We start from the raw sequence: 21716 nt of genomic DNA, 5'->3' as shown, positions 1-21716 counted from the left end.
TGGTTTTTCCCATGAGTGGAATGCTCCCAATGAGGTTATTATTAACACTTGTATTGACATGTGAGAGAAAGAGGTATGGAAACACTGGCGCCAATTTAAAGAATAGCCGAGAGGAAAAGAGAAGCATACGCAGCAAAGAACAGAATCATCCCTGGAAGAATATCGGAAGAGTAGGACAAGTCTTAAACCAGGAATCAAGCGGGCTAAAAGGGGTCATGAAATTGTTTTAGCGAGCAGAATCAAGGAGAATCCCAAAGCATTTTATTCTTATATAAGAAGCAAGCAGATAACTAGAGAAAGTATTAGTCCACTTAAGGATAATGCAGGAAGGCCGTGTGTCGAGCCTGAGTGAATGGGTGAGATTCTGAATGATTCCTTTGCATCGGTGTTCACTGAGGAGAGGAACACGATGAATGTTGAGATAAGAGATAGAAGTGTGATTAGTCTGGATCACGTTGATACAAGTAGGGAAAATGTGTTGGGTAGGCTGAAGGTTATTAAGGTGGGCAAATCCCCAGGACTGGATGGGACCTATCGCAGGTTGCTGAGGGAGGCAAGAGAAGAAATTACTGGAGTCCTGACATATATCTTTGTGGCATCCTTAAACACAGGTGAGGTGCCAGAGGACTGGATGGTTGCTCATGTTGTCCCCCTGTACAAGAAGGGTTGTCGGGATATTCCGGGTAACTACAAATGAGTGAGACTGACGTCAGGGTGGGAAGGTTACTGAACAAGTTATTGCGGGGTAATATCTATTTATATTTAGAAAAGAATGGACACCTTTAGGAGCTTTCCAATCCAAAGAGAAAATGTTGCAGCTTCGGCACAGCAGGGGGATGTGATTGAAGAAAAGCAGAATGGAACTTGAAGGAACAGGATTTAAGTCTTATGGTACATCAGCGAATAGGTTTGTGACAGGAAATTGTGGAAGCGATTAAATTTTCATGTTGTTTTTACTTTAGAATGCACAAAGTATTGGCAATAAGATAGATGGACATGTGACACTGAGATGAATGAAATTTAGATACCAGTGAGACGTGGTTACGAGGTGAAAAAAAGGTGGAACATGAATATTCAACGGTATGCAACTTGCCCAGACCTCAGGGAGAATGAAAAGGCAGATGGGTAACTGTGGCAATACTGGATAACAAACGCATAACAGAGAAATCATTTGATCTCAGATTATAGAGTAGAAATAGATTGAATGGAAATTCTGGATCATAGGCTTCATAAGCATAAGCAGAAGAACGGTTTTCGGTAACCAAGCAACTCAACACTGCAACAAACAGAACTTCTATGGAATTTTTAACAAAGTCATTGGGATAATTTTGGGAGACTTCAATCTTCAAATAATCTAGGACAGTCACACTGGCAAGAGTGATAATCGAAGGGAAGTTCAACTGTGATCTGATGAAGCTGAGTGAATGAATATTGTCACATTGAGAGATCCTCCGGGAAATAGTGATTAAGTAAAATTTAAGTGAATGATGAAGTTTTCAAATAAATCACAGAATGGACAAGCTACAACTAAAAACAAAAATAGCTAATTATATGTATTTGCGAGAAGAACTCACCAAAGTAAAAAAAAAAGTAAAGAGAACGAAATGCATGGCTGTAAGTTAAGAGTGGAAAACATTTAAAGGAACAGTGTAAAATATTTAACAAAAGGTCATTCCACTGAAACAGACAAAACCTCAACAATCTGTTCCTCACTCAGGGTCAAATTTATAATATACGATTATGAGGCTTTGAAGATCACCAAATCATCAACAAGCCTAAAGCGAGACTGTATTTTAGAAGTATGTATTAAAGGGATTGTAAGGGATCTCCGAGCAGGAGGAGAGCAGTCCGAATGGGTATCATTGCCAGGGTTTTTGGAGATGATAAGAACAAGGAGAGTTCAAGGTAGAGGAGGAGGTGAGAGTGTTACGGAGATTGGGCAGGGCCTGAATAATGTTACAAAGCCAGAATGAATTGAGAAGCTGGAGGTTTTCAGAGGTAAGGAGGGATATATATACTCAGTCATTCAAAGAATGAGGATGCACTGCCTGTAACAGTATTCTGTGCCTCACAGCTAATTTCCCGGAGGGCAGCTCAGAATCAGCCATATTGCTGTGGGTCTGGAATCACATGTCAGCCAGGTATGATTTTCAGATGTCTTTCTGTAAAGGATGAAAATGAACCAGATGAGTTCTTCCAACTAATGAACAATGTTTTCACGGTGGCCTCAGCAATGTCGTGTACAGCTACAATTTGATTTACTATTTCCGGCTCTCAATGGTTTTACCAATAAATGTATGTGTCCCAAACGCCTGTTCACCACCCTGTCTACCCTTCATTATAAAGGGCTTATGATTGAAACGTCGATTCTCCTGCTCCTCGGACTTGCTGTCCTTTTCCAGCACCACACTCTCGACTCTATTTTCCCAGAATCTGCAATCCTCACTTTCTTCTTTATTCTGTCGACCTGCAATGTTAATTTCAAAGAACTGTGTATCTCCATCCCCAGGTGCCTGATTGACCACACGACTGTTCCTTGGAAGTGGCATCACGGATGGACGGTTTGGTGAAAGAGGCAATTCGCACACTTGTCCTTATTGCTCAAAGGTTTGAGTACATGAGTTGGATGTATTTGAAAATTGTCCTCAATATTTTCCTTGGGCACAGGAGGCTACGGGTTGACCTTATTAAAACCATGCAGAACACAGGTAAGTTTAATTGCCAAAACTGGACGATTCCACAACTAGATGGCATAAAGATGAGTTGGGAGAGCAAAGATCTGTGGTGCAAACTTTTCCACACAGGGTGGTGCAGTTACTGAACGAACCTCCGGAGGAAATGGTAGTTACAAGTACAATTACAACAGGTAAAATACATTTGGGCAGGTGAATGTAGAGTTGAAGGTTTACAGGGATATGGTCAATTACAGGGAACTAGGACTCATTCACGTCTGTTCACCTGGGCTGTATGCACTAGTTGGGCCAAAGGGTCCGTTTCCGAGCTGTAAGATTGTCTGTCTCCGGTTATTGGTGGAAGAGATAAGACATTTTGTAGAGAATGAAGAAAATTAGAGAGCTAGGAATGGTTGTTTCAAATGGTGTCAGTTTCAAATATGTGGAGGCATTGTAGGGAAGGGAGAAGGTTACACATATAGGATCTGCTACGGGAGTTAGAACAATTGAAAACACCAGTCATCAAGACATGCCATAGATAAAGTGCTGGAAAGGGAACACAGAACAGAAACATTCCAGGCATCATTACCACCCTCACGTGGGAAGACAGCTTTCTCCTCTGTTGTACTGACCCTCACTAAGTCTGCACAGACCTGACATAATTGTGAATGAGCTTTGGAAAACTATTCGAAGGTACACTGTAAAACACTCAACAAAACAGACAACACATCAGAAGAAATCCCCACCTCTCCTTCACTCGTGACAAAATGTTATATCTGGAATCATATCTGGAACAGTTTATGTGGCTTCGAAAATCACCAAAAATTATTAACAATTCTGAATGAAGAGAGGGTTTGCACAGTAAGCTTTAAAGCGATTGCAAAGGGTGTCGTCACAGGAGCTGGGCAGTTGGAAAGGGAACATTGCCAGGGTGTAATGACGTTAGGAACAGGGCGAGTTGAAGGTGATGGAGGTGGAAACTGTGTTACAGAGAGTGGCCAAGATCTGGACAGTATTAAAGAGCCAGTACAAACTTCTGCAGCTGGGGGTACTTGCTGAGGAAGGAGGATAATATTCACATGGAGATATTCATTCATGGGATGCCGATGTCATTGATTGAAATATTGTCTCACTGCTGATTGCTCAGACGGCAGTTCAGAGACAGCCATATTTCTGTGAGTCTGAAGTCACATGTGAGTTAGATCAGGTAATAATGTTAGATATCATTTCCTAACAGACAAAAGTGAGCCAGATGTGTTCTTCCTACTGATCAGCAATTTTCTTTTAATATTGTCGCCTTCACAGTGTTTTGCACAGCCATGACACAACATCCCAATTCTCAGTGCTCTAATCAATGAAGGCAAGTGTCCCAAATGCCTGCTTCACCACCCGATCTACCTGTGACACCACTTCCAAATAACTGTGGACCTGCACCCCTGGGACTTCGGTTGACCACAAGAATCAGGGCCTGGACAATAACTGTGCATGTCCCGCCTGGATTTGTCTAAACAAAATGCAACACCTCGCATTGATTTAATTCAACTCCATCTGCTATTCTTCAGTCCACTACTTCAACAATATTGCTGTTGTATGACAGACAACCTTTATTTCCCACTGTACCACCAATTTCAGTATCAACTAATATCTTAGTTACCTGAAAACCAACATGCTAATGCGAAGCATTTATCTAAATGACAAACAACAGGGGGACCACTACACCGCTGATCGCATGTCTCCAATCAGAGAAACAGAATATTTCCCACCACATTCTCTCCACTGGCATCAAGGTATTTGTATATGCAATTGACTAGCTCCTCGTGGCTGTCATATCATTTAACATTGATATGATCTTGCTACACTGTCTACCACATCGAACACAGAACATAGAACAGTACAGCACAACACCCTTCGGCCCTTGATGTCACGCCGAGTTTTTATTCTATTCTAGATTTTAATAACCTACATAACCTTTCATTTTACTATCATCCATGTGTCTATCTAAGTGTTGCATAATGTCCCTGAAGTCTCTGACTCTACTTCCGTTGCTGACAGAACATTCTACTCATCCAACACTCTCTGTGGAAAGAACACTAAACCTTGTTCTGACATCTCCATTAAACCTTGTTCCAATCCCCTTAAAGTTATGCCCCCTTGTGATAGCTATTTCTACCCCGGGAAAAAGTCTCTGTCGATCCACTCTACCTAGGTATCTCATCTTTCTTCGATCCAATGAGAAAAGTCTTAGCTCCCTCAACTATTCTTCTGAAGTCATGCCCTCCAGTCCAGGCAGCATCGTGTTATGTCTTCTCTGTCCCCGCTCTAAAGCTTCCAACACTCTTCCGATAATGAACAGACCGCAATACACCAAGTGTAGTCTAACCATGGCTCAATACAGCTGCAACATATCCTCGTGTAACCTCAACTCAATCTTCCTGCTAATGAAAGCCAAAAAGGCATAAGCCTTCTTAAATCCCTATCAATTTTGTTGGCAAGTGAGAGGGATCTGCGAAGACAAACACTGTTGTTTCACACTGCCAAAGATCCTGCCTTTAACCATGAATACTACAATCAGATTTGACCTTCCAAAATCCATGGTTGAAATCCATCTGCCACTTCTCAGTCCAGTTCTTCACACTGTCAATTTTCCGTTGCAAACTACAATAGTCATCCACACTATCTACCACTACACAAATTTCATGTCATCAGCAAACGTGCTAACATACTCTTCCACAACCACATCCACATCCAAATCATTTAAAGAACAGAGGCAGAGCCTTTGTGCATGTTGAAGGTGAGACAGATTTTTGAGCAGTAGAGGTAACTAATATAAGATTCTTTACAGTAGTGAAACAGTCCATTCGGCACACCAACCCTTCGAAGGGCAACCCACCACCCCCAAACTCTACACCTGACAAATACACCTCACATTATGGGAAATTTAACATGGCCAATTCACCTGCCCTGTATATGTTTGGACAATGGTAGGAAATCAGAGCACACGGAGGAAACCCATGCAGACAGTGGGAGAATGTCCCGAGACAGGAATAGAACCTGGATGCCTGGTGCTGTGAATTATCCTTAAATCCACTTTCGTTCTCTTTGGATCAGGAAAGTTCAATTGATTTGATTTTATTTATTCATGGGATGTGGCCACCGCTGGCTTGTCAACATTTACAACGAGTCCCTAATTGCTTTGAGAAGGCGATGGTGAGCTGTCTGACAGAACCACTGCTGTCGAATGGTTGTGGGATGAACAGTAATACACTCCAGTAATGAATAGCAGGATGTTGACTCAGCAACAGTGAAGAAATGGCGATATATTTCGTAGTCAGGATGTCAAGTAGCTTCTGTAGAATCTTCCAAGGATGTGGCGTTGCCATATATCCCCTGTTCTTGACATTCCTGACAGACGTGGTCGTACGTTTGGAATGTGTTCACAATGTCTGCTTCTTGCAATTGGAAAACACTGCTACTACTTAGCATGGGCAGTGGAAGGAATGGGTACTTGTGAATTTAATGCCAAATCAAGTGGCTGTTTTCTCCAGAATGATGTTGATCTTCTTGAGTGTCGTTGGAACTGCATCAACCCAGGCATTTGGAGAATATTCCACCACATTGCAGACTCATGCTTGGTACATAATGGACAGACTTATGGAGTCAGGAGGTGACTTATTCGCTTCAATACTTCAAGTTTCTGACCTGCCATTATTGTGTGTATGTGGCCAGTCCAGTTGAGTTTCACACCACCAGTAATCCATAGGATGTTGATGATGGTGGATTCAGTGATGGTAACACCATTGAAATTCTTGAGTCAGTGGTTAGGCTGTCTGTTGCTGATGATTATCAAAGCCGGGTAAAAATATTATTTTGCACTTTTCAACATTAGATTGCATACTGTGCAGATCCTATTGTCTCTGAATGGAGGATTCGGCTTGAGAGGCAAATCATCCGACACCTGTCCCTGGATCTGACGGATCTTACAATCTGAGGGAGCTCTCGATTGATTCGAGTCTTATTTGGTCTATAGGTAGATAATTATTGTTATCAGAAGTCACTTTTTCAGCTTCAAGACAGTTCTGCAAGTGTTCCTAAAGGTAGTTTCCATTGCCCAAACTTCATAGTCTGCTTCAGCAGTGATATTCTCTCGTTTGTAAGGTCAGGAATGGTGATCTTTCATCCTCTGCTAATACTAAGCTTAATCTAAACATAAACTCGGCCCACCTACCTTTTTTCCTCCACGCCTTATCTATTCTTGTACTTATCAAAATGCCTTTTAAGTCTTGTAATTGCACGCACAACCACCCCCTACGAGGGAAGTTTATTCCACTCACAAAGTGTAACAATTTCAAACTCACGTTTTTTCTTAAAAAAGACTGTCCTGTAATGTTAAAAATGTGACCCCTCCTCTTGAAATTCCCACATCCTAGAAAAAGAAAAACAATATTAACTATTTCAATATTCCTCATTATTTTATAAACTTTTACAAAGTCACCTGTCAACCTCCAGGTTCCAGTGAGAAAGATTTGTTTCAATAGGTGTGAATTGAATCTGCAACTGTGTCGATAGACAGTTCACTTCCCCTGCTGCAGTGTGAGCTACATCTACTCATGTGCCTAACTCCCATGTCCCTGTCCCCGTTTCATTATCTTGCTTAGACAGCCACAGGAAGCTAAATTATGTGATAAATTGTTCAGGTATCATTTTCGTCAGGTTTCTCTCGAACCAATATATTGATCTGACTGGTCCAGTTCCGTTTTCACTTCACAAAACGTCTAAAACTATCCTTGTTGTTGTAACCTCCTTCAACAACTAGAACAACCAATAAAACTGTGATATACATAAGTCTGCATATGCCTTCATCTCTCTGCAACCTCCACTGGAATCTCAAGCTATCGGGTCTCTGGTACTTGCTGTCATTCCAGAATTCCTTCATAACTTTTCACCAAGGCAAATTAAATGACAGAACAAATAGCATGAACCACTTTATATGTATATCATTCTTGATGTGTGGCTGCATTCTGACCAGGACTGCGAACTAGAAAATCAAATATTTACAATATTTTTTGCAGGAAGGATGAACAGGCCAACAAAGTGAAGCAGCTATGTGTAGAAAGGATGGGTTCAGTATAATTCTTATGCTAATTAACTTATACGCTGCTCCTTCCTGCCTTCTCCACTCATCAATGCATATTGATACGATCAGATATTCTTTATCTATGATAACTTAAGAAAATAACAATTGAGACCATTGCTGTCTGCAATGGATAAATAATGTCTTTTTCAAGCCCTTGTTCTGACTCCACGGAGACTTCATGTGCCGATCTAGGCACTTTTTAAAATGGTATGAGAGTTTCTGCCTCTACTCTGTTTGGTGTGTGACTTCCAAATCCTACAATAATCATTGTGAAATAACAACTCTCCTCACCATTTCCCAAACATCTCAGCCAACTATATGAAATATTTGCATCTGGTAACCGATCTCTCCAACATGAACAGATGTTTGCTCCCTCTGTATCCAGGCCCCTGACAACACGCACCCTAATCAAATCTCCTATCAGCATTCACTGTTCCAAACTTTCCTAATAAGTGCACTTCCACTTTCAAAGAATAACGAATCTCTCTCTGTTGTCTCTCCATTCCAATTCCATTCCTCCAATGCAATGGGGTGCACAGAGCACACAATTTGAGACTGAACTCATTACTCACACTGTTCCATCATAACCTTCTGCTCTTATATTCTGTACTCTGGCTGCTAGAGGAAATCATGCAATTCGCTGCCTGAACGAGATTATTGACGGGTCCAGCTCCCTTCAGGGATCAACCCAAAGTGACAATCCTCTAAGTTAATGTGCATTAATACAAGATAATGAGAGGCATAGATAGAGTCGATAGCCAGAAACTATTTCCCAGGGCAGAAATGGCTAAGATGAGGGGTCATAGTTTTAAGCTGGTTGGAGGAAAGTAGAGAGGGATGTCAGAGGCGGGTTCTTTACAGAGAGAGTTGTGAGAGCATGGAATGCGTTGCAGCAGCAGTTGTGGAAGCAAAGTCAATGGGGACATTTAAGAGATTGCTGAATATGCATCTGGTCACAGAAATTTGAGGGTGCATACATGAGGATTAATGGTCGGCACAACATCGTGGGCAGAAGGGCCTGTTCTGTGCTGTGCTGTCCTATGTTCTATGTTCTATCGCTGATGTCCGCAGGTGCCTTGAATTACACTTGTCTGAGTCGTTTGCTCCATTCACCTGGACCACATAGCTTCTGTTTTTAAACAGTGTACCTTGAAATCTCTTCTCAACTCCAGCGAGTTTACATCAAGTCTCAAGATACTGCCTCAAGCCGAAGCAGTCAGGTTATTTCTGAAAGACATTCTTGAACAAATCCAGGCCTACTGCATGGGAGGCCCCGTGACTTCTTCAGTGACCGTTTTTCCTGTGTCTCAGAATTCCAGTCTCGCACTATTCAATCAGTTCCTGGCTCCACGATTACCAAAGATGCAGTATTAACAATTCTCTAATGATAGTCAGAACGAATCAATCACGGGATTTTTACCCGGCTACTCTTAACTGCTGTGGAACATTGTGTTAGCCGACATTAAGGATGTGCATCTGCTTCAAAAGTCCCCTCTCCGCAATTTTCTAACTCCCAATGTTTCATACAACATCGTGTGGAATAGCTCCCTGTTCAGACAGACAGGGGCTGAAACCATGTGATTTGGTCAAGTTTCATTTGAGTCGAGTTTCATGAAGAGTTTGTCTCCACAAGACTATGTGCATTTTTATCACAACAGAATTCGTAATTCTAACTCATTTACTACCTTCCCTGCCAGAGTGGTCTTTCTCTCATCTGTCACTAATCCGGTGACCTTTCACTTCGTCATGAAAAATGCCCACTTCCAGAATACCCCAGAATATACCAGTCTCATTGTTACAATGACTATCCTTAAAATTCTCAATCCGTAATTGCCCTAAATGTAGTAGAGGGGGTAAAATTGGGTCCACACAGTGTGAAAAAGCTCCTGAGGCTCTGCTGGATGAGGAGGTGCAGAAGAGGAACGTTATCTTCCTCCAGTAATGGCACGAGAGGCTAAGACTCCAGATCAGCCCCAGTTTGGTACGAAGTTGACCCAAGGTCGTGGAAGCGCCAGCCTTCTAGGTAAAGGCTTAGTAATTCAGGATGAATGTCAGTGAACTTCTCCTCTCCACCAGGCCAAGTGCACTTTTGTCCACTTTGTCAACTCACACTACCTCTAATAAATCAAATGTTGTACATTGATTCAATGAAGCAAACTAAACTCAGGCATTTAATGTATCATATTGCATTCATTCATTCAAATAATCGAACCGCAGTCATTCATTTATTGAATACATCTGCAGTCATATAGTCAATGAGCAAGTTTATGCTCATTCAATGAAAATACTAAACTCAGACATTTAATGACTCAAACTGTACTCATTCATTCATTGAAACAGACAGGACGTGTTCATTTAATGCGTAAAGCTTCTGTCATTCAACTTAACGCATTGACTCTATTAAACACTGTGTTGTCATTCATTCAATGCAACAAACAGCACACATCATTCCATGAAACTAACTACACGTGTTAAGCCAAGGAATGGAGCTTCTCTCGTTCATTCCATGCCTTAGGCTCACCTCACTTATTGAGAGAATGAGTTTATTCATTCGTTGAAAAAGACTACAGACATTTATTCAATAAACCAAATGTTATGCCTTGATGTAATTAATCAAACAAACTCAGACAATGCGTTAGGTTGAATGAGAGAAGCTCTACGCATTAAATGAACACGTACGGTTTGTTTCAATGAATGAGACAAGTTTGAATCATTAAATGTCTGAGTTTAATATTTTCATTGAATGAATGCATTTGATTCATTGATTATATGACTGAAGATTGATTCAATGATTGAATGACTGTGGTTCGATTATTTGAATGAATTATTTAAGCTTGAGATATTGAATGAATGAGAGAATCTCTACTCATTGAATGATCACAGGTACTTTGTTTCATTCAATATCTGAGTTTAGTTTGATTGATTGAATCAATTTCGTTTATGGACTGAAGAACTCTAGTTTGTTTTAATGAATGAATGCAATTTTATTCTCTGTATGAATGAGGTATGAAATGAATGAGAGAAGGTCTACTCAAGGAATTATCACGTTCATTGAATGAATGAGTGCATTTTGCTTCATTAAATGAAAGAAGCTCTGCATATGAAATGAACACAGGCAGTGTCCTTGATTGAATGAATGAGGGCAGTTTGTAAGATTAAATATCTGAGTTTTGTTTGATTCATTGGCTCAATGCATAACATTTGATTTATTGAATGAAGGACTGTAATTTGTTTCCATGAATGAATGAATTCAGTTTGATTCTCTGAATGAATGAGGTAAGCTTGAGGCATGGGAGAAGGGCAGTTAGTTTCATGGAATGATGTGTGCTGTTGGTTACATTGTAATTGAGTGGTTGCGTTTTGCTCGTAATATTGAATGAATGAGTAAAACTCTTCGCGTTGAATGAACACTGACAGATTTTTCGTTGAATTGATTGAAGTTGTTTGATTCATTAAATGTCTGAGTTTAGTTTGGTCCATTGATTCAATGCATAACATTTGTTCTATTGAAAGAATGTTTGTAGTTTGCTTCAATGAATAAACGAATGCAGTTTGATTCTCTGAATGAATGAGACAAACATGAGGCATGGACTGAATGAGATAAGCTCCACTCATTGACTGAAGAAATTGAGTAAGTTTCATGGAATGATGAGTGCAGTTTGTTTCATTGAATGAGGAGTGCAGTTTGCTTCAGCAATGAATTGAATGAATGCGTGCAAGTTGTGATGTAGAATTTTATGAGCGAATCTCTACTCAATGAATGAACACGGAAAGTTAGTATCATTGAATGAATGAGTGCAGTCGATATATTAAATGTCTCAGTTTTGTTTGATTCATTCAATCCACGTATAACATTTGATTTATTGAATGAATGACAGTAATTTGTTTCCATGAATGAATGAATGAATTCAGTTTGACTCTCTGAATGATTGAGGTAAGTTTGAGGCATGGAATATGTGCAGTTAGATTCATGGAATGATGTGTGCTGTTTGTTTCTTTGAATGAATGACAAAGCAGAGTTTAATAGACAGATTGCGTTAGGCTCGTAATATTGAATAAATGAGTAAAACTCTAATCATTGTATGAACACTGGCAGTTTGTTTCGTTGAATGAATGAATGCATTGATTCATTAAATGCCTGAGTTTAGTTTGGTTCATTGAAACAATGCATAACATTTGGTTTATTGAATGAATGTTTGTAGTTTGCTTCAATGAATGAATGCAGTTTGATTATCTGAATGAATGAGACAAACTTGAGGCATGGACTGAATGAGATAAGCTCCACTCATTGACTGAAGAAATTGAGTAAGTTTCATGGAATGATGAGTACAGTTTGTTTAATTGAATGAAGGAGTGCAGTTTGCTTCAGCAATGAATTGAATGAATGCGTGCAAGTTGTGATGTAGAATTTTATGAGCGAAGCTCTACTCAATGAATGAACACGGAAAGTTAGTATCATTGAATGAATGAGTGCAGTCGATATATTAAATGTCTCAGTTTTGTTTGATTCATTCAATCCACGTATAACATTTGACTTATTGAATGAATGACAGTAATTTGTTTCCATGAATGAATGAATTTAGTTTGACTCTCTGAATGAATGAGTTAAGTTTGAGGCCTGGAATTTGTGCAGTTAGATTCATGGAATGATGTGTGCTATTTGTTTCATTGAATGAATGACAAAGCAGAATTTAATAGACAGATTGAGTTAAGCTCGTAATATTGAATAAATGAGTAAACCTTTCCTCATTGTATGAACGTTTGTTTCGTTGAATGAATGAATGTAGTTTGATTCATTAAATGCCTGAGTATAGTTTGGCTCATTGAAACAATGCATAACATTTGGTTTATAGAATGAATGTTTGTAGTTTGCTTCAATGAATGAATGCAGTTTGATTCTCTGAATGAATGAGACAAACTTGAGGCATGGAATGAATGAGATAAGCTCCACTCATTTACTGAACAAATTCAGTTCGTTTCATTGAATGAAGGAGTGCAGTTGGATTCAGCAATGCATTGAATATATGCGTAAAAGTCGTAATCTTGACTTTTATTTGAGAAGCTCTACTCAATGAATGAACACGGGCAGTTTTTGCGTCATTGAATGAGTGAGTGCAGTTTGATATACGAAATGTCTGAATTTCCTTTGATTCATTGCATCAAGGCATAACATTTAATTTATATTGAATGAATGTCTGAAGTTTGTTTCAATGAATGAATGGACTCATTCTTTCAATAAGTGAGCTGAGCCTACGGCATGGAATGAACGAGAAAAGCTCCATTCCTTGGCTTAACACGTGCAGTTGGTTTCATGGAATGATGTGTGCTGTTTGGTTCATGGAATGAATGACAACACAGTGTTTAATAGAGTCAATACGTTAAGTTGAATGAGAGAATCTCTACTCATTAAATGAACAAGTCCGGTTTGTTTCAATGAATGAATGAGACCAGGTTAAATCATTAAATGTCTGAGTTTAGTATTTTCAGTAAATGAATGCAATTGATTCATTGATAATATGAATGAAGATTGATTCAATGATTGATTGACTGTGGTTCGATTATCTGAATGAATCATTTAAACATGAGACATTGAATTAATGAGAGAGTCTCTGCTCATTGAATTATCACAGGTAGTTTGTTTCAAAGAATATCTGAGATTAGTTTGATTGATTCATTCAATTTCGATTATGAACTAAATAACTCTAGTTTTTTAAATGAATGAATGCAATTTAATTCTCTGTATGAATGAGGCATGAAATGAATGAGAGAAGGTCTACTCAAGGAATTATCACGTTCATTGATTGAATGAGTGCATTTTGTTTCATTAAATCAAAGACGCTCTGCATATGAAATGAACACAGGCAGTTTCCTTGATTGAATGAATGATTGCAGTTTGTAAGATAAAATGTCTGAGTTTTGTTTGATTCATTAGCTCAATGCAGAACATTTGATTTATTGAATGAAGGACAGTAATTTGTTTCCATGAATGAATGAATTCAGTTTAATTTCTGAATTAATCAGATAAGTTTGAGGCATGGAATATGTACACTTAGAGACATGGAATGATATGTGCTGTTTTTTTTTTATTGAATACATGACAACGCCGTGTTTAATACAGAGATTGTGTTAAGCACGTAATATTGAATGAATGAGTAAACCTGTCCATATTGTATGAACACTGCCAGTTTGTTTCGTTGAATGAATGAATGCAGTTTGGTTTATGAATTGCCTGAATTTAGTTGGGTTCATTGAATCAATGCATAACTGGTTTTATTGAATGAATGACTGTAGTTTGCTTCAATGAATGAATGCAGTTTGATTCTCTGAATGAATGAGACAGACTTGAGGCATGGAATGAATGAGATAAGCTCCACTCATTTACTGAACAAATTCAGTTCGTTTCATAGAATGAATGAGTGCAGTTCGTTTCATTGATGAAGGAGTGCAGTTTGCTTCAGCAATGCATTGAATATATGCGTAAAAGTCGTAATCTTGACTTTTATAAGAGAAGCTCTACTCAATGTATGAACACCCGCAGTTTTTGCGTCATTGAATGAGTGATTGCAGTTTGATATATGAAATGTCTGAATGTTCTTTGAGTCATTTCATCAAGGCATAATATTTAATTTATATTGAATGAATGTCTGCAGGTTGTTTCAATGAATGAATGGACTCATTCTTTCAATAAATGAGCTGAGCCTAAGGCATGGAATGAACGAGAGAAGCTCCATTCCTTGGCTTAACTCGTGCAGTTGGTTTCATGGAATGATGTGGGCTGTTGGTTACATTGAATGAATGACAAAGCAGATGTTTAATTGAGTGATTGCGTTTTGCTCGTAATATTGAATGAATGAGTAAACGTCTTCGCATTGAATGAATACTGGCAGTTTTTTGTTGAATTGATTGAAGCAGTTTGATTCATTAAATGTCTGAGTTTAGTTTGGTCTATGGATTCAATGCATAACATTTGTTCTATTGAATGAATGTTTATAGTTTGCTTCAATGAATAAACGAATGCAGTTTGATTCGCTGAATGAATTAGACAAACTTGGGCATGGACTCAATGAGATAAGCTCCACTCATTGACTGAAGATATTGAGTAAGTTTCATGGAATGATGAGTGCAGTTTGCTTCATTGAATGAGGAGTGCAGTTTGCTTCAGCAATGAATTGAATGAATTGCGTGCAAGTTGTGATGTAGAATTTTATCAGCGAAGCTGTACTCAATGAATGAACACGGAAAGTTAGTATCATTGAATGAATGAGTGCAGTCGACATATTAAATGTCTCAGTTTTGTTTGATTCATTCAATCCACGTATAACATTTGTCTTATTGAATGAATGACAGTAATTTGTTTCCGTGAATGAATGAATTTAGTTTGACTCTCTGAATGAATGAGTTAAGTTTGAGGCATGGAATATGTACAGTTAGAGACATGGAATGATATGTGCTGTTTGTTTGATTGAATAAATGACAACGTAGTTTTTAATACAGAGACTGCGTTAAGCTCGTAATATTGAATGAATGAGTAAACCTGTCCATATTGTATGAACACTGACAGTTTGTTTCTTTGAAGGAATGAATGCAGTTTGCTTTATTAAATGCCTGAGTTTAGTTTGGTTCATTGAAACAATGCATAACTGGTTTTATTGAATGAATGTTTGTAGTTTGCTTCAATGAATGAATGCAGTTTGATTCTCTGAATGAATGAGACAAACTTGAGGCATGGAATGATTGAGATAAGCTCCACTCATTGACTGAACAAATTCAGTTCGTTTCATGGAATGAATGAGTGCAGTTCCTTTCATTGAATGCAGGAGTGCAGTTAGCTTCAGCAATGAATTGAATGAATGCGTGCAAGTTGTGATGTGGAATTTTATGAGCGAAGCTCTACTCAATGAATCAACACAGAAAGATGGTATCATTGAATGAATGAGTGCAGTTGATGAGGTTTGTTTGATTCACTCAATCCTTTTATAACATTTGATTTATTCAATGAATGACAGTAATTTATTTCCATGAATGAATGAATTTAGATTTACTCTCGGAATGAATGAGGCCAGTTTGAGGCATGGAATATGTGCAGTTAGATTCATGGAATGATGTGTGTTGTTTGTTTCATTGAATGAATGACAAAGCAAAGTTTAATAGAGAGATTGCGTTAAGCTCGTAATATTGAATAAATGAGTAAAACTGTCCTCGTTGTACGAACACTGGCAGTTTGTTTCGTTGAATGAATGAATGCAGTTTGATTCATTAAATGCCTGAATTTAGTTCGGTTTATTGAAACAATGCATAACATTTGGTTTATTGAATGAATGTTTGTAGTTTGCTTCAATGAATGAATGCAGTTTGATTCTCTGAATGAATGAGACAAACTGAGGCACGGAATGAATGAGATAAGCTACATTGATTTACTGAACAATTTCAGTTCGTTTCATGGAATGAATGAGTGCAGTTCGTTTCATTGAATGAAGGAGTGCAGTTAGCTTCAGCAATGCATTGAATATATGCGTAAAAGTCGAAATATGATTTTTCTAAGAGAAGCTCTAGTCAATGAATGAACACGGGCAGTTTTTGCGTCATTGAATGAGTGAGTGCAGTTTGATATATGAAATGTCTGAATTTTCTTTGATTCGTTGCATCAAGGCATAACATTTAATTTGTATTGAATGAATGTCTGCAGTTTGTTTCAATGAATGATTGGACCCATTCTTTCAATAAGTGAGTTGAGCCTAACGCATGGAATGAACGAGAGAAGCTCCGTTCCTTTGCTGAACACGTGCAGTTGGTTTCATGGAATGATGTGTGCTGTTTGGTTCATTGAATGTATGACAACACAGTGTTTAATAGAGTCAATACGTTAAGTTGAATGAGAGAATCTCTACTCATTAAATGAACAAGTCCGGTTTGTTTCAATGATTGAATGAGTACAGTTTGAATCATTAAATGTCTGAGTTTAGTATTTTCATTGAATGAATGCAATTGATTCATTGATAATATGACTGAAGATTGATTCAATGATTGAATGACTGTGGTTCGATTATCTGAATGAATCATTTAAACTTGAGACATTGAATGAATGAGAGAATCTCTACTCATTGAATTATTACAGGTAGGTTGTTTCAAACAATATCTGAGATTTTTTGGATTGATTGATTCAATTTCGTTTATGGACTGAAGAACACTAGTTTGTTTTAATGAATGAATGCAATTTAATTCTCTGTATGAATGACGTTTGAAATGAATGAGAGAAGGTCTACTCAAGGAATTATCACGTTCATTGAATGAATGAGTGCATTTCGTTTCATTAAATGAAAGAAGCTCTGCATATGAAATGAACACAGGCAGTTTCCTTGATTGAATGAATGAGGGCAGTTTGTAAGATTAAATGTCTGAGTTTTGTTTGATTCATTGGCTCAATGCATAACATTTGATTTATTGAATGAAGGACAGTAATTTGTTTCCATGAATGAATGAATTCAGTTTGTTTCTCTGAATTAATAAGGTAAGCTTGAGGCATGGGACAAGTACAGTTAGTTTCATGGAATGATGTGTGCTGTTGGTTACATTGAATGAATGACAAAGCAGTGTTTAATTGATTGATTGCGTTTTGCTCGTAATGTTGAATGAATGAGTAAAACTCTGCGCGTTGAATGAACACTGGCAGTTTTTTTCGTTGAATTGATTGAAGCAGTTTGATTGATTAAATGTCTGAGTTTAGTTTGATCCAAGGATTCAATGCATAACATTTGTTATATTGAATGAATGTTTATAGTTTGCTTCAATGATTAAACGAATGCAGTTTGATTCTCTGAATTAATTAGACAAACTTGGGCATGGACTCAATGAGATAAGCTCCACTCATTGACTGAAGATATTGAGTAAGTTTCATGGAATGATGAGTGCAGTTTGTTTCATTGACTGAGGAGTGCAGTTTGCTTCAGCAATGAATTGAATGAATGCGTGCAAGTTGTGATGCAGAATTTTATGAGCGAAGCTCTACTCAATGAATGAACACGGAACGTTAGTATCATTGAATGAATGAGTGCAGTCGATATATTAAATGTCTCAGTTTTGTTTGATTCATTCAATCCACGTATAACATTTGACTTATTGAATGATTGACAGTAATTTGTTGCCATGATTGAATGAATTCAGTTTGACTCTCTGAATGAATGAGTTAAGTTTGTGGCATGGAATATGTACAGTTAGAGAGATGGAATGATATGTGCTGTTTTTTTGATTGAATAAATGACAACGCAGTGTTTAATACAGAGATTGCCTTAAGCTCGTAATATTAAATGAATGAGTAAAACTCTAATCATTGTATGAACACTGGCAGTTTGTTTCGTTGAATGAATGAATGCAGTTTGCTTTATTAAATGCCTGAGTTTAGTTTGGGTCATTGAATCAATTCATGACTGATTTTATTAAATGAATGTTTGTAGTTTGCTTCAATGAATGAATGCAGCTTGGAATGAATGAGATAAGCTCCGCTCATTTACTGAACAAATTCAGTTCGTTTCATGGAATGAATGAGTGCAGTTCGTTTCATTGAATGAAGGAGTGCAGTGAACTTCAGCAATGCATTGAATATATGCGTAAAAGTCGTAATCTTGACTTTTCTAAGAGAAACTCTACTCAATGAATGAACACGGGCAGTTTTTGCGTCATTGAATGAGTGAGTGCAGTTTGATATATGAAATGTCTGAATTTTCTTTGATTCGTTGCATCAAGGCAGACCATTCAATTTATATTGAATGAATGTCTGCAGTTTGTTTCAATGAATGAATGGACTCATTCTTTCAATAAGTGAGTTGAGCCTAACGCATGGAATGAACGAGAGAAGCTCCGTTCCTTGGCTGAACACGTGCAGTTGGTTTCATGGAATGATGTGTGCTGTTTGGTTCATTGAATGTATGACAACACAGTGTTTAATAGAGTCAATACGTTAAGTTGAATGAGAGAATCTCTACTCATTAAATGAACAAGTCCGGTTTGTTTCAATGATTGAATGAGTACAGTTTGAATCATTAAATGTCTGAGTTTAGTATTTTCATTGAATGAATGCAATTGATTCATTGATAATATGACTGAAGATTGATTCAATGATTGAATGACTGTGGTTCGATTATCTGAATGAATCATTTAAACTTGAGACATTGAATGAATGAGAGAATCTCTACTCATTGAATTATTACAGGTAGGTTGTTTCAAACAATATCTGAGATTAGTTGGATTGATGGATTCAATTTCGTTTATGGACTGAAGAACTCTAGTTTGTTTTAATGAATGAATGCAATTTAATTCTCTGTATGAATGACGTTTGAAATGAATGAGAGAAGGTCTACTCAAGGAATTATCACGTTCATTGAATGAATGAGTGCATTTTGTTTCATTAAATGAAAGAAGCTCTGCATATGAAACGAAAACAGGCAGTTTCCTTGACTGATTGAATGAGGGCAGTTTGTAAGATTAAATGACTGAGTTTTGTTTGATTCATTGGCTCAATGCATAACATTTGATTTATTGAATGAAGGACAGTAATTTGTTTCCATGAATGAATGAATTCAGTTTGATTCTCTGAATTAATAAGGTAAGCTTGAGGCATGGGATAAGTACAGTTAGTTTCATGGAATGATGTGTGCTGTTGGTTACATTGAATGAATGACAAAGCAGTGTTTAATTGATTGATTGCGTTTTGCTCGTAATGTTGAATGAATGAGTAAAACTCTGCGCGTTGAATGAACACTGGCAGTTTGTTTCGTTGAATTGATTGAAGTTGTTTGATTCATTAAATGTCTGAGTTTAGTTTGATCCAAGGATTCAATGCATAACATTTGTTATATTGAATGAATGTTTATAGTTTGCTTCAATGATTAAACGAATGCAGTTTGATTCTCTGAATTAATTAGACAAACTTGGGCATGGACTCAATGAGATAAGCTCCACTCATTGACTGAAGATATTGAGTAAGTTTCATGGAATGATGAGTGCAGTTTGTTTCATTGACTGAGGAGTGCAATTTGCTTCAGCAATGAATTGAATGAATGCGTGCAAGTTGTGATGCAGAATTTTATGAGCGAAGCTCTACTCAATGAATGAACACGGAAAGTTAGTATCATTGAATGAATGAGTGCAGTCGACATATTAAATGTCTCAGTTTTGTTTGATTCATTCAATCCACGTATAACATTTGTCTTATTGAATGAATGACAGTAATTTGTTTCCGTGAATGAATGAATTTAGTTTGACTCTCTGAATGAATGAGTTAAGTTTGAGGCATGGTTAATGTACAGTTAGAGACATGGAATGATATGTGCTGTTTGTTTGATTGAATAAATGACAACGTAGTGTTTAATACAGAGATTGCGTTAAGCTCGTAATATTGAATGAATGAGTAAACCTGTCCATATTGTATGAACACTGACAGTTTGTTTCCTTGAAGGAATGAATGCAGTTTGCTTTATTAAATGCCTGAGTTTAGTTTGGTTCATTGAATCAATGCATAACTGGTTTTATTGAATGAATGTTTTTAGTTTGCTTCAATGAATGAATGCAGGTTGATTCTCTGAATGAATGAGACAAACTTGAGGCATGGAATGAATGAGATAAGCTCCACTCATTGACTGAACAATTTAAGTTCGTTTCATGGAATGAATGAGTGCAGTTCCTTTCATTGAATGCAGGAGTGCAGTTTGCTTCAGCAATGAATTGAACGAATGCGTGCAAGTTGTGATGTAGAATTATATGAGCGAAGCTCTACTCAATGAATCAATACAGAAAGATGGTATCATTGAATGAATGAGTGCAGTTGATGAGGTTTGTTTGATTCACTCAATTCTTTTATAACATTTGATTTATTCAATGAATGACAGTAATTTATTTCCATGAATGAATGAATTTAGATTTACTCTCGGAATGAATGAGGCCAGTTTAAGGCATGGAATATGTGCAGTTAGATTCATGGAATGATGTGTGTTGTTTGTTTCATTGAATGAATGACAAAGCAAAGTTTAATAGACAGATTGCGTTAAGCTCGTAATATTGAATAAATGAGTAAACCTGTCCTCGTTGTATGAACACTGACAGTTTGTTTCTTGAATGAATGAATGCAGTTTGATTCATTAAATGCCTGAGTTTAGTTTGGTTTATTGAAACAATGCATAACATTTGGTTTATTGAATGAATGTTTGTAGTTTGCTTCAATGAATGAATGCAGTTTGATTCTCTGAATGAATGAGACAAACTTGAGGCACGGAATGAATGAGATAAGCTCCATTGATTTGCTGAACAAATTCAGTTCGTTTCATGGAATGAATGAGTGCAGTTTGTTTCATTGAATGAGGGAGTGCAGTTAGCTTCAGCAATGCATTGAATATATGCGTAAAAGTCGTAATCTTGACATTTATAAGAGAAACTCTACTCAATGAATGAACACGGGCAGTTTTTGCGTCATTGAATGAGTGAGTGCAGTTTGATATATGAAATGTCTGAATTTTCTTTGATTCATTGCATCAAGGCATAACATTTAATTTATATTGAATGAATTTCTGCAGTTTGTTTCAATGAATGAATGGACTCATTCTTTCAAGAAGTGAGCTGAGCCTAAGGCATGGAATGAACGAGAGAAGCTCCATTCCTTGGCTGAACACGTGCAGTTGGTTTCATGGAATGATGTGTGCTGTTTGGTTCGTTGAATGAAACACAGTGTTTAATAGAGTCAATACGTTAAGTTGAATGAGAGAATCTCTACTCATTAAATGAACAAGTCCGGTTTGTTTCAATGATTGAATGAGTACAGTTTGAATCATTAAATGTCTGAGTTTAGTATTTTCATTGAATGAATGCAATTGATTCATTGATAATATGACTGAAGATTGATTCAATGATTGAATGACTGTGGT

Source organism: Chiloscyllium punctatum, chromosome 43 (assembly GCF_047496795.1).
Source record: "Chiloscyllium punctatum isolate Juve2018m chromosome 43, sChiPun1.3, whole genome shotgun sequence".
Classification (NCBI taxonomy): Eukaryota; Metazoa; Chordata; class Chondrichthyes; order Orectolobiformes; family Hemiscylliidae; genus Chiloscyllium; species Chiloscyllium punctatum.
Note: the sequence above shows the minus strand (reverse complement) of the source record.